This window comes from Canis aureus, chromosome X (assembly GCF_053574225.1).
Source record: "Canis aureus isolate CA01 chromosome X, VMU_Caureus_v.1.0, whole genome shotgun sequence".
NCBI lineage: Eukaryota > Metazoa > Chordata > Mammalia > Carnivora > Canidae > Canis > Canis aureus.
Window position 1 is genome coordinate 58733441 of NC_135649.1, and position 15298 is coordinate 58748738.

Genomic DNA, 15298 nt, shown 5'->3' on the forward strand with positions numbered 1-15298 from the left:
TTCCAAGTGATTTACATAGTTTGGCTCATCTAAGCCAGTAAACAACACTGTAATATAGGAACTAATGGTCTCCACATTTTATAGATCATGAAACTGAGGTTAAGTATCCAGCTTGAGTTTGCATAAAAAAAGCTAATGAGTGGTAGATTCAGAATTTGAACTGAAGCAATCTGATTCCAGTTTCCTTGCACATAGATACAGAAGTGTTTGTTCACAAGAAAATGAGAGTGTCAAACACACAATAGATGAACTACCAGAAAGGTGAATGGAGGGCACCTCGGTGGCTCAGACCAGTTAAACATCTGCTTTTGATTCAGGTTATAATCCCCAGGTCCTCGAACCCCATGTTGGGCTCCCAGCTCAGCAGGGAGTTTGCTTCTCCCTCTCCCTCTGCTTTTCTCCCTTGTGCTCTCTGTCTCTCTCTCTCAAATGAATAAATAAAAAAAAAATATTTTTTAAAAAAGAAAGATGGATGGGTAAGGCAGGAGGAGAGACATGAATGAGTAGAATTTAATTCAATGGGATTAAAAACATGGAAGAGAGCAGGGAGAGCTAATCATGTGCTGGGTGGAAATTCTGATATATTGGAAAAACTGGCTTTGGTGTTAGCCACAGAGCCCTGAATTGAAATCTCAGTATGGCACTTAGCATATGTGTTCTAGTAAGCATAGAGAATGTGTAAGTTATCCCAGTGAGAACTACCCTGAAGATGATCTCTGTGCTAATTTCTAGAGTTCATTATTATGTGGCTAAGTGTAGAATCTTTCATGTTTTGAAATTAATAGCATTAATCTGAGGTACATCTCCCAATTCCTCCTTTTACTACCTTAACACCCTTGGTTTTTAAATCCTTCACCAGAATTTAGAGCACATATGCAGGTAGTGAGAATCACTGTATATAGTGTCAAATGAAGGACATGTAAAACACACATCATCCCTCAAATTCCCTAGAAGCTAATAGCCTGTCACAGTGGGCAACGTTTTCAATCCCTCCTATGGCTTAATACCCAAATGTAAAGATCCAGAGATTGACAGATTGAGTATCATTGCTAATTAACAATTAACTGGTGGTTTATCAATTTCCTTGCCAAGAGATTGAGGCAGAGGACATTAAAGTTTTAGTATGATAAGTAATAAGAGGGAAAAGATACAGAACTTCAGATGCTACATGAACAGAAAGGTGGGAAATTGGGATTAAGACAGATTTGTCCTATTTCTCAGTTCGGCCAAAGAGCCAGTCTTTGACATCCATCAAACATCAGCCAAAGAGCCAGTCTTTGACATCCATCAAACCTCAGCACAGTTCCTTCAAAAGAAAAGCTTGGTTTGCTCTAGCTTCTTTCCTGAGTAAATCTGTTCTAATATCAGGTAAATCAAACAGATTTTCTCTTCAAAGAATGCACCCTAAAATATTAAAGGAAGAGATGCTAAGGTCAAAATAGCTAAGCTCTCAGTTTCTGTTTTTCCTTTTAGAAATCCAAGGTTTATTCCTGCTTTATTGCTTAATTGCCTTTGACAAGTATTTTAATATTTCTGAGCCTCAATTGCTTCATCTGCAAAACTGAGCTAAGACTACTTCAAAGTGCTTTGAAGATCAAATTATTGCTACTTTGAAAATCAAATTACATAATTTATGAGAAAGTGTTTTATATAGTAAATGTAAGGTGAATAGGAATGTAGATTGTAGTAACACAAATAAAAGATTTTTTAAAAAACTGGCTGCCCATTCTTGTAGAACAACATTAGAAAAGAGAAAAATGAAATCTTTGTCTTTCATATCATAAAACAAGCAATATAGAATGACCTCTAATGTTTGTGTGTTTTGTTTTGTTTTGTTTTTTGTCTTTTTACAAAGAAGCAACTGAACAGGGATATTTAGAAAGGAGTGATCAACCCTGAATTGTCCTTCTCATGTACCAACCCCTAATGAGCCTCATTAGGGAAAAGAGATAAACACAGATAAAAGTAGATTGCTTATCATAGTCTAGGTTTTATACTGACCACCTGGTCTATGGTTTTATAATAATTCAACACTTTGCAGTAGCTGTACTTGGCAGAAAAATACTGGCTTTCCTCGAGGGCCTGACAATTTAATTGGCTACAGAGCTACAATTGGGTTGCCTCAAATTTACAATGCCATTTGAATTTTCTATTGAGAAAAAGGATGTAATAGAGGAAGGCACAGAAAGGCTAGAAATGAGCAATGTGGCTAAGAACTCACATAACCTGTTTAATCATGACAATGCTATTGGTACAACATCCTCATAAGTATCACACCTTAGTTCATGCCAGGGGTACAACTCACATGAAAGATAGGACTCTGACATACATATGTTTTCAAGCATCCTAGGCCTATTTTGGACTAGAATGATAAATATTTCATGTTGTTTTTTTTTTATTTGGACGCTAAGAAGAGGATAGTGAAAACCTAAAGAAAAGTACCTGTGTCTGAAATTGTGCTGTTAGTCTTCTTTCTCTGTCTCTAAGTTAAAGGTATTCAATTACCCCTGTGCCTCCTTTTGCTACTGAGTCGAATCTATATTTTTGGCCTCAGCAGTTAGATATACTGCCTCGTGCCCCTTTTTAGAATTCTAAAATTTTATTATTTGCTATGGATGATCAAAGAGATAGGGTTTTAAGAGAAGAGAACTGCAAGCTATTGAGCAACGCACATTAAAGGATACCATATTCTTATATTTATTATTTTGCCCACAATTTAAATCACTGTTTAAAAATGTTATGAAAACTGAAGAGTTCACTATGTTGTAATAATACAAAGTAACTAATTTAATGAAAAGAAAACAAAAGTTGAAAGAGAGTAACAACAGGCCTGTATGATTGAAATGTTAATAAGATCCACTAACCAACATCTCTGCTCCCTCTTGGCCTCTTTCTCATTTATGAGCCACTTTGAAATCAGGGAATTACATTTTAAGGAAAGCCATTTACCCAAAATTAATCTGAATGGGAATCAATGTAACCCTCTTAGACAGTTTGCCAACTGAATTAATTAATTTTATTTTAATTTCTGTCTCTGGATCACCTCATAGGAATACAGGGATCAAGGAATAATACCAATGAAAAATAAGTCATATTTATAAGAGAAGTGTTTATATATGAAGTCATTTCGGAACATGCCTTTCTTCCCAGCTGCTCTACAAATAATCTCTGGGATTAATCAGTACCAACTGGAATAATAGCTTTACATGAAATTATTACCTGAAGAGGCACAGTTAAAGAACAATCCAGTTTATTTTCTAAACTCAAACCTTATAACCATATTTGAGTAAATATGTTAATGCTATCAATTTCAGAATAAATTTGTTTTGATTTCTAACCACAATGCGCAGTTGTCTTTCATTAAAAGTATTTTATGCCACGAAACAGCATTGCTAATCTACCCTAGGACTAGGAATCATAAAGGTTTGTTGAGATAGTATTTTATGAGTCAGTAATTGTTTTCCTGTATTCTATCTCCATTTTCAAACTAAGCTCTGGATAGGGAGGCAATTTAAAAAACATATGGCTGTATTTAAGAAATTTTGAGTTCAAACTCCATGCTTAACATGTAAGATTCTGAGTAACCTTATGTAAGTCACTTATCCTCTCGGTGCCAGTCTGTTTCATCTGTAAAATAAGAAGTTTGGATTAGGTTGTTCCTTATGTGTAATATTCTATAATTTTAGCCTCATTTTAAGGCTTAATGAGGTCAACAAAGAAGCTATTTTAAATGATTATTTACCTTAGCATCCACCACAACCAACAAATGAAACTCGTTATACTTTTCTGTTTTTATATGCCAACAAATTGGACAACTTAGATGAAATGGATAAATTCCTAGAAACAAATAATCTAAAACTGAATCAGGAAAAATGGAAAATTCAAACAGAACAATTACTAGCAACAAAACAGAATCAGTAGTCAAAGAACTCCCAACAAAAAAGTCCAGGACCAGGGACACCTGGGTGGCTCAGCAGTTTAGCACCTGCCTTTGGCCCACGGCATGATCTTGGAGTCCTGGGATCAAGTCCCACATCAGGCTCCCTGCATGGAGTCTGCTTCTTCCTCTGCTTGTGTCTCTGCCTCTCTCTCTGTGTCTCTCATGAATAAATAAATAAAACCTTTAAAAGAAAAAAGTCCAGGGCCAGATGGCTTCACAGGTGAATTCTATCAAACGTTTAAAGAAGAGTTAATACCTGTTCTTTTCAAACTATTCTAAAAAACAGAAGGGGAAGGAAAGCTTCCAAATTCATTCTACAGAGCCAGCATTACCCCAATACTGAAACCAAATAAAGACACTAGGAAAATAAAAACTTTAGGCAGATATATCTAATGAACATAGATGCAAAAATCCTCAACAAAATATTGGCAAACTGAATCCAATGATAAAATAAAAAATAATTTACCATGATCAAGTGGATTTATTCCAGAGATCACAAGTTAATCAACATGATGTATCACATTAACAAGAGAAAGGATAAAAACCATATGATCATTTCAATAGATCCAGAAAAGGTATTTGACAAAGTACATCCAATTATAATTTAAAAATCCTCAATAAAGTAGGTTTATATGGAACATATTTCAACATAATAAACATCATTTATGAAAAACCCACAGCTAACATCATCCTTAATAAGGAAAAACTGAGACCTTTTTCCCCTAAGGTTAGGAACAAGGCAAGGATGCTCATCCTCACCAGTTTCATTCAACATAGCATTGGAAGTCCTTGCCACAGTAATTAGGCAAGAAAAAGAGATAAAAAGCATCCAATTTGGTAAGAAGTTAAACTTACACTATTTGCAGATGATAAGATACTATATATAAAAAAACTTAGACTCCACCAAATATCTACTAGAACTGATAAATTAATTCAACAAAGTTGCAGGATACAAAATTAATATAAGAAATCTGTTTCAAATAAAGTTATAGAATAAGTATGTTACCTACATACCTAGAGAATCCCCTTCTAGCACTTTTCTTTCCCTTGTTCCTTGATTCTTATTGGCATGACACTATGACAAAGAAGAGACCACAAGTCTATCACTACTAAGCTATCTCTGAGAGTGCCTCTGCTTATAGGTCAGTGTCTATCCAGGAGGCTGTGAATTTCTCTGTCCTCAATAAGGCCCTTCTATTGTCAGCACTGACCTTCGCCATTGCTATATTATTCACTATAATAATAATAACAGCAATAACAGCAATAGTAGTAGTTTTGAAAGTGTCAGCGTTTGGGTACTTACTATTTGCCAAGCACTGGCTTAAACATTTGCATGGTTTATCTCATTTAACTCTCACAAAGTCTACAAGATAAGTATGAATGTTTTCCCCTTTCTTAAAGATGGGGAAACTGAGACTTAGAGAAATTATTTGCAAAAAACAATATTTGGCAAAGCCAGTTTTCAAACTGAGAAAGTCCAGGTCTAGAGTCATCATCCTTAGCCATGGGGTCATATTGAATACTCATTGTTGTATCTAGCAATGTTTTAGGTAGGCACTAAGATGATGGGCTCATGAATATATTTGAAAGACGCTATAGCCCCTATGATTAAAGAGTATGGAATGTGCAAACACACAGCTATGGGTAATATTATGGAACGCACTAGCAAGTTCAAAATTTTCAGAGGAAAATGCTATGGTAGTAGATTTCTAGAGGAAAACACTTTATTAGAATCATGATATCACAAAGCAGTGAAAAAAATGAAGGATTATCCAATAAATTTTTATGCAACAATTATTTTAGCTAATTGGAAAAATAATAAAGGGGGATTATTACTCATATCTAATGTCAAAATTCAATCTAAATGGATCAAATAGTTCAGTAAAAATTATGTAATGAGAAAAATAAGGGTAAATATTTGTTGGATGTAAGATTGGTAAAGTCTTTTTAAGCAGAAGCTTTCCTGAAAAAGTCTGATGACAAAGGTTTGCTAAGTTTTTTTATATGACAAAATGCATAAACAACACTAAAAATCAAATGACAAACTGATAAAAAATATTTACAACAAATATAATAGATTAATATTTTATATAAAATGTTCTTATGTACAGAATAGAATGTATGTATAGAATAAAATATTCTAACACTTTAGAAAAATGTGCAGAGGCCTTGAAAAAATGAAAAAAAAGAAATACATAGGTCAATACATATACAAAGCAATTTAAACTCAGTAGCAACAAATATATTATTATGAAAACAGTGAAATTGTATTTATATCTCTTTCTTTTTTTAAGTGAACCCTATGCCATTGATGAAATAAATTGAAGATGACACAAAAAAATGGAAGATATTTCATGTTCTTAGATTGAAAGAATATTACCCAAATAAATCTACACATTTAATGTAATGGATTGGAAGAATAGATATTATTAAAATGTCTACATACCCAAAGCAATCTTTTTTTTAATAAATTTATTTTTTTATTGGTGTTCAATTTGTCAACATACAGAATAACACCCAGTGCTCATCCCATCAAGTGCCCTTTCGGTGCCCGCCACCCAGTCACCCCCACCCCCCACCCACCTCTCCTTCTACCACCCCTAGTTCGTCTCCCAGAGTTAGGAGTCTTTCATGTTCTGTCTCCCTTTCTGATATTTCCCACTTATTTTTTTCTCCTTTCCCCTTTATTCCCTTTCACTATTTTTTATATTCCCCAAATGAAGACCATATAATGTTTGTCCTTCTCCGATTGACTTATTTCACTCAGCGTAATACACTCCGGTTCCATCCACGTCAAAGCAAATGGTTACCCAAAGCAATCTATACATTAAATGCATTCCCTATCAAAATACCCCCGGGATTTTTCACAGAACTAGGACAAACAATCCTAAAATTTGTAGAGAACCACAAAAGACTCTTAAGTAGCCAAAGCAATCTTGAGAAAAAATAATAAAACTAGAAGTATCACAATTCTAGTTTTCAAGTTCTATTGCAAACCTGTAGTAATCAAAACAGTATCATACTGGCACAAAAATAGACACATAGATCAATGGAACAAAAGTGAAAACCCAGAAATAAGCCCAAAATTATGAGGTCAATTAGTCTTCCATAAAGGAAGAAAGTTATCCAAGGGGAAAATGAATGTCTTTTCAACAAATGATGTTGGGGAAACTGGACCGTGGTATTCAAAAAATGAAACGGAATCACTTTCTTACACTATTCACAAAGTAAACTCAAAATGAATTAAGGACCTAAATGTAAAACCTAAAGCCATAAAAATCTTATAAAAGAGCACAGGCAGTAATTTCTCTGACACTGGCTGTAGCAACATTTTTCTAGATATGTGTCCTGAGGCAAGGGAAATCAAAGAAAAATTAAACTGTTACATCAAAATAAAAAGCTTCTGCTTAGTGAAGGGAACAATCAATGAAACTAAATGGCAACCTACTGAACGGGAGTAGATATTTGCAAATGATATATCCAATAAAGTGTTAGTATCCAAAATATATAAAGACCTAAAACTCAACACCCAAAAAACAAATAATACCATTAAAAATGGGCAGAAGACATGAACGGACATTTCTTCAAAGACAACCAGATGGCCAACAGACACATGAAAAGATGCTCAACATCATTCATCATCAGAGAAATGCAAATCAAAAGTGCGAGAGATCATCTCACACCTGTCAGAATGGCTAAAATCAAAAACACAAGAAAAGACAAGTTTTGGAGAGATGTGGGAAGGAAGGAATCCTTGTGTACTGTTGGTGGGAGTGCAAACTGGTACAGCTGTTGTGGAAGACAGTATGGAGGTACATCAAAAGTTAAAAAGTAGAACTACCTTATGATTCAGTAATTGTGCTACTGTGTATTTACCCCCAAATTATAAACCACTAACTCAAAGGGATATATGCATCCCATGTTTATAGCAACACTATTTACAATAGCCAAATTATGAAAGTAGCAAGGAGCTCATGTCTGATGAATGGATATCAGCTATCAGTAGATGAATGGATAAAGAAAAGGTGAGATATATAGGTATATCTTTATCTATCTATGTATCTACATAAAATGCTGGTGATATTTTGATAGAGATTTCATTAAATCTGTAGATTTATTTGGGTAATATTTGTTCTTTCAATCCATGAGCATGGAATATCTTTCCATTTATTTGTGTCATCTTCAATTTATTTCATCAATGCTTCATAATTTTCACAGTACAAGCATTTCACCTCTGGATGAATTTATTCCTTGGAGTTTTATTACTTTTGGCAACTGCAAGTGGAACTGTTTTCTTAATTTCTTTTTCTGCTGCTTTGTTTTGTTGTTTACTGTGGGTTTTTCATATAAGGCCTTTATTATACCCTACAAGGTATGTTCCCTGTAGGCCTACTTTGTTGAAGATTTTTGTCGTAAATGGATGATATACTTGGTGAAGTGACTTTTCTGCATCTATCCTTTTTATTGATGTAATATATCTCATTGTCTAATTTGTGAATATTGTTCCATCCTTGCAGCCCAGGAATAAATCCCACCTGATTGTGGCGAATAATTTTTTAATATATTGTTGGATTTGGTTTGATAGTATTTTGTTGAGGACTTTTGCATCTATGTTCATCAGTGATATTGATGTATATTTCTCTTTTTTGTGATGCTTTTATCTGGCTTTGGTATCTGAGTAATGCTGCCCTCATAGAATGAATTTAGGAGTTTTACTTTCTCTTTTATTTGGAATAGTTGGGGAAAAATAAGCATTAAATATTCTTTAAATGTTAGGTAGAATTCGCCTGTGAAGTTGTCTGGTTCTGGACTTTTGTTTGCTGGGAATTTTTTGACTACTCATTATATTTCATTGCTGGTAATCAGTCTGTTCAAATTTTCTATTTCTTCATGCTTCAGTTTTAGTAGAGTATATGTTTCTATGAATTTATCCATTTCTTCCAGGTTGTCAAAGAAGTTATTCTTCTTCCAAGAAGATTATAACTTTTCATAATGTTCTCTTAAGAATTACTATTCATATTTTGGGGATCTCAGGGTGGCTCAGCAGTTTAGCGCCTGCCTTTGGCTCAGGGCGTGATCCTGGAGTACCGGGATGAAGTTCCACATCAGGCTTCCTGCATGGAGCCTGCTTCTCCCTCTGCCTGTGTCTCTGCCTCTCTCTTTCTCTCTGCGTCTCTCATGAATAAATAAATAAAATCTTTAAAAAATAATTGTCAATATTTCTGTGGTGTTGGTTGTTATCTGTCCTCTTTAATTTATGATTTTGTTTGAGTCCAGTATCTTTTTTTCAACGAGTCTATCTAAAGGTTAATCAATTTTAATATTTTTTTCAATGAATCAGCTTCTTGTTTCATTGATTCGTTCTATTTTTTTTAATTTCTGTATCACTTATTTTTGCTCCAGTCTTTATAATTTCCTTCTTTCTGTTAGTTTTGGGTTCCGTTTGATTTTTTTTAAAGCTCCTTTAGGTTTAAGTTTAGTTTGTTTATTTGAGTCTTTGTGGTAGGCCTGTATTGCTATAAACTTCCCACATAAAGCAGCTTTTGCTACATCCCAAATATTTTGGTCCATTGTGTTTTCATTTTCATTTGTTTCCATGTAATTTTTTATTTCTTCTTTGATTTCCTGATTGGCTCATTCATTGCTCAGTAGCATGTTATTTAACCTCCATATATTTGTGTTCTTTCCAGAATTTTTTTCTTGTGGTTGATTTCTAGTTTCATAATGCTGAGGTCAGAAAAGATGCATGGAATGATTTTAAACTTTTTAAATTTGTTAAGAGTTGTTTTTTGGCCCAAGATGTGATCTATTCTGGAGAATGTTCTGTGTGCACTTGAAAAGAGTTTGTATTCTGTTATATTAGGATAGAATGTTCTAAATGTATCTGTTAAATCCATCGGTTTTGGTATGTCACATAAAGCGAAGTTTTCCTTGTTGATTTACTGTTTGGGTAGTTTATCAATTGATATAAGTGGGCATTAAAATCTTCTATATTTATTTTATTAATATCAATTATTCCTTTATGTTTGTTATTAATTATTTTATGTATTTGGGTGGTCCCATTTTGGGTGCATAAATATTTATAATTGTTATATCTTGTTGGATTTCCCTCTTATGGTTATATAGTGTCTTCTTTTGTCTCTTGTTACAGTCTTTGTCTTAAAATCTAGTTTGTCTGATAAAAGTATTGCTACTCTGGCTTTCTTTTGACATGCATTTGTATGATAAATGTTTCTCCATCCCCTCACTTTCAGTCTGCAGGTGTCTTAGGTCTGAAATGAGTCTCTTGTAGGCAGCATGTTGATGGGTCTTGTATTTATCTATACTGTCACCCTGTGTCTTTTATTGGAGCACTTAGGCCATTTATACTCAAAGTAATTATTGAAAGATATGTATTTATTGGCATTCTCTTATTTGTTTTGTGGCTGTTTTTGCAGTCCTTTTCCTGATCTTTTTTCCTCTAGCTCTCTTTCATGGTTTCTTTAGTAATATACTTGAATTCCTTTCTCTTTATTCTTTGTATATTTACTAGTGGGTTTTGATTTGTGGTTACCATTAAGTTTGTATATAATATCTTATCCACATAGCAATTGATGATCTTTTAGATTTGATCCCATTCTTTACTCCTGACCTCCCTCCTCGCAATTTAAGTTCGGTGTCATATTTTACTTTCTTTTATTTTGTGAATTTTTTGACAGATTTTTACAGATATGCTTGTTTTTACTGCTTTTTATTTCCAACTTTTCATATTCTCACTTATGGTCTTTCCCCTCCACTCAAAGAATCCCTTTTAATATTTCTTGATGGGCTGGTTTAGTTTTCATGAACTCCTTTATTTTTTGTTTGAGAAATTATTTATCTCTGTTTCCATTCTGAATGATTGCCTTGATGGATAGAGTATTCTTGGCTCCAGATTTTTCTTACTTGGCACTTCAGACTATATTGTGCCACTCACTTCTGTCCTGTAAAGTTTCTGCTGAAAAATCTGCTGAAGAATCTGCTGATAACCTTATAGAATTTCCCTTGTAAGTAACTTTCATCCAGAAAACAAAGGTCAGGTTGTTTGTATTGAAAATACTAAAAGGAAGGTAATTTGTTTTCTTAGCAACTGTGAACATTTTAAGCTTTCACTATTTTGTCCTTAAAATTATAAAGGATATTTAGACTTTCTTTTTATAATTATGAACTACTCAAAAATAAACAGAAACAGTATGTTAACAGAAAGGTATTATTCATATACAAGAGAGAAAATTATACTAGCAGAGATATTTGAAGAATCATTACTGACATATCAATGAAACACTGACAGAGGTATGTAATTTGAATGTCATTTTTAAGGAATAGAATTATTCTATTAATTCTTCAGTTTTGTTGTTACACACCAAACAAAATTGCCATATCACCAGTAGAAGTAAACTTTCTCCCTTCAGACTTGTCATTACTAAGTAAAACATTCACTTTAAGCTTTTAATTATTAAAATATTTAATATTTTCAGAAGACTCCTTGCCTATCTTTTCACAGCCACCTGAAATTCTCCCTTCTCTTTGTTTTCTCTTCTAGCTGTGTCTCTGAGACAGCCAATAGCTGCTTTAGTAACTGTATCAACGCAGATAAATAGGGACGCCTAGGAGGCTCAGTTGGTTAAGCATCTGACTCTTCATTTTGGCTCAGGTCATGATCTCAGAGTTGTGAGATTGATCTCTGAATTGGGCTCCACCTTAGGCATGGAATCTACTTAAGATTCTCTCTCCCCCACTCCCTCTGCCCTTTTCCCCTACCTCCACTTGCACACACAAGTGCTTGCTTTCTCTATCTAAAAGGAAAAAAAAAACTAATATAGATAACAAAAGTCGCACTTAAAAAAAGTGCACTTTAGTGTAATCTACAGTCACCATGTAAGTTTGCAGTCTTGGTGATTTAATTCTTTTTATCTGTTACAAAGGAGACTTTCTGCTATAGCAGAGAGAAATTGGGCTGTAATTATTTTATTATGTGTTTATGAGTTGGAAATGCTTTTGGTTAATTACTAACATGATTGTATCTATAAAAACTGCAGTGATTTACTATTAAAAGGCACTAAAGAATAAAATAATCAATAAAAATAAATAGAATGATCAGAAATGGCCTCATCTAGAGTTAGCAAGTGAGAACTCATTAACCAGACACGATCTCTGACTCTAAAACAAGCTTTAAACTCAAGATAGAGTTACAGCAAATAAGTTCCTTCACGGTGTCCAAAATATATCAGGAGCTGTAAGTCACATAGATAAACACCTTCAGTAGAGGAGAGAATTTGTTATTTGTGTCCACTACCTCTTCACCACTCATCTCTAAAACTACCATTTCATTAGGCCCTTGAACAACAGGGTTTGAACTACACAGACCTGATTATAAGCACATTTTTATAAATACATTACTGTACTGTAAACGTTTTCTCTTCCTTATGATTTTCTTAAAAAACATTTTATCTTGGGATGCCTGGGTGGCTCAGTGGTTGAGCATCTGCCTTTGACTCAGGGTGTGATCCCGGGCCCCTGGGATTGAGTCCCACATCAGGCTCCCCGCAGGAAGACTGCTTCTCCCTCTACCTATGTCTCTACCTTTCAATCTGTGCCTCTCATGAATAAATTAATAAGTAAAATCTTAAAAAAAAACATTTTTCTCTAGCTTACTTTATTGCAAGAACACAATATGTAATACATATAGCATACAAAATACGTGTTAATTGTCTATGTTATTGATAAGGCTTCTGGTTAACAGTAGGCTATTAGTAAAGTTTGGGGGGAGCCAAAAATTATGAGCAGATTTTCAAATGCACGGGCAGGGGATGATCAGTGCCCTTAATCCCTACATTGTTAAAGGTTCATCTATATTGCCTCCTTAAGGACTCTAGAATTTCCATGACTAACATGAACTTTGGAAAATTAATCCTGCTTTCTGTGATGTTAGTGTATATAGATATGTACGGAAAAACTATAAACTTAGAATCCTCTATAATTTATGTTCTTTCAGTGTATTAAAGCTTCCCCCTGCCCCGAGGCATTTGCAGAGGCTACAAATACAAAATAAAAACATCTCTTTAAGTGCTTTAAGTGATTATTCAACAGAACATCAAACAGGATGTTAAAATAAACAGTTAAGTCTCTATTAACTTCATATGTATTACCCATTGCATTTTTTAATCTTAATTTAGCTTTTCTCTGCCTTCTATCCTCTCTCTCTTGCTTTTGAAAGCCTAATATAGTATGCAACTAAGAAGTTAAATTCCCCATGCCCCACTCAAAAAATAGTTTTATAATATATAACATATAACAAATTTTGGTTAAATATACACAATGTCCAAATATCCATACCACAGTAAAGCCCCACTCATGTAGATATCCAATAACTGCTTATATTTTAAGAATCATCCCTAGGATGCCATTCAATAAAGTAATGTTTGGCTCATTTAAAAAAGAATTTTCCACCATGAACTAATATCTCATCCACGTTGGTGGTGTTTCCCAGCATCTGACTGCTATACTCATATTATTTTCTTTACTTAACATGTTTCTCATATTTTTCACAATTTCTTACCCTCTGCAAAACTGAATCCTCAGTAATGACCATCTATTAGCAGCTGAGATTAGAGATTTCCTTTTTCACTTACGATATTTACATATAAGTTTTAAAAAGGGGCAGGGAGAACACATCTGGGTGGCTCAGCATTTGAGTTTCTGACAGGCTCAGGGCATGATCTCAGGACAGGGGGGATAGAGTCGGGCTCCCTGAGGGGAGCCTGCTTCTCCCTCGGTCTGTCTCTGCCTCTCTCTTACTGTGTCTCTCATGAATAAATAAATAAAATCTTAAAAAAAGGGTGGGGGGAGCAAGGGAGGATTCAAACCCACCTGCTGGTGGCAGTTTCACCTAATCTTATACATAACCAAAACTGGTTTACATTTTAGCAAGGTAAATACCATTGATGATACCTGGAAGCTTACTTGATAATCTCTTTACTGGTTGTATTAAAAACTGTCTTAAATGGTAATGTCTATTTTATTTTTGTTCTTTAAACTTCTACATTGCTAATTAATCTTCAACACCCTCTTCATTTCAAATTCTTGTGTTAGTTGTAAGACTCAATCAAGCATATGGTATGGTAGCAAAAATCTGAATAATATCTGTTTTTCTCTTTGCTTCTGTGTTTAAGAAAGTCAAGTCACATTTGATATTAGAACAATTAATTATTGATTAGTTTTTATCTCCCTTTCTGATATTTCCCACACATTTCTTCTCCTTTCCCCTTTATTCCCTGTCACAATTTTTTATATTCCCCAAATGAATGAGACCATATAATGTTTGTCCTTCTCCGATGGACTTATTTCACTCAGCATAATACCCTCCAGTTCCATCCACCTCAAAGCAAATGGTGGGTATTTGTCATTTCTAATGGCTGAGTAATATTCCATTGTATACAAAAACCACATCTTCTTTATCCATTCATCTTTCGATGGACATCGAGGCTCCTTCCACAGTTTGGCTATTGTGGATATTGCTGCTAGAAACATCGGGGTGCAGGTGTCCCGGTGTTTCACTGCATCTGTAGCTTTGTGGTAAATCCCCAAAAGGGCAATTGATGGGTCATAGGGCAGATCTATTTTTAACTCTTTGAGGAATCTCCACACAGTTTTCCAGAGTGGTTGCACCAGTTCACATTCTCACCAACAGTGCAAGAGGGTTCCCCTTTATCCACATCCTCTCCAACATTTGTTGTTTCCTGCCTTGTTAATTTTCCCCATTCTCACTGGCTTGAGGTGGTATCTCATTGGGGTTTTGATTTGTATTTCCCTGATGGCAAGTGATGCGGAGCATTTTCTCATTTGTGTGTTGGCCATGTCTATGTCTTCCTCTGTGAGATTTCTCTTCATGTCTTTTGCCCATTTCATGATTGGATTGTTTGTTTCTTTGGTGTTGAGTTGGATAAGTTCTTTATAGATCTTGGAAACTAGCCCTTTATCTGACAGGTCATTGGCAAATATCTTCTCCCATTCTGCAGGTTGTCTTTTAGTTTTGTTGACTGAATCCTTTGCTGTGCAAAACATTCTTATCTTGATGAAGTCCCAATAGTTCATTTTTGCTTTTGTTGCTCTTGCCTTCATGGATGTATCTTGCTAGAAGTTGCTGTGGCCAAGTTCATAAAGGGTGTTGCCTGTGATCTCCTCTAGGATTTTGATGGAATCTTGTCTCACATTTAGATGTTTCATCCATTTTGAGTTTATCATTGTGTATGGTGCAAGAGAATGGTTCAGTTTCATTCTTCTGCGTGTGGATGTCCAATTTTCCCAGCACCATTTATTGAAGATACTGTCTTTTTCCAG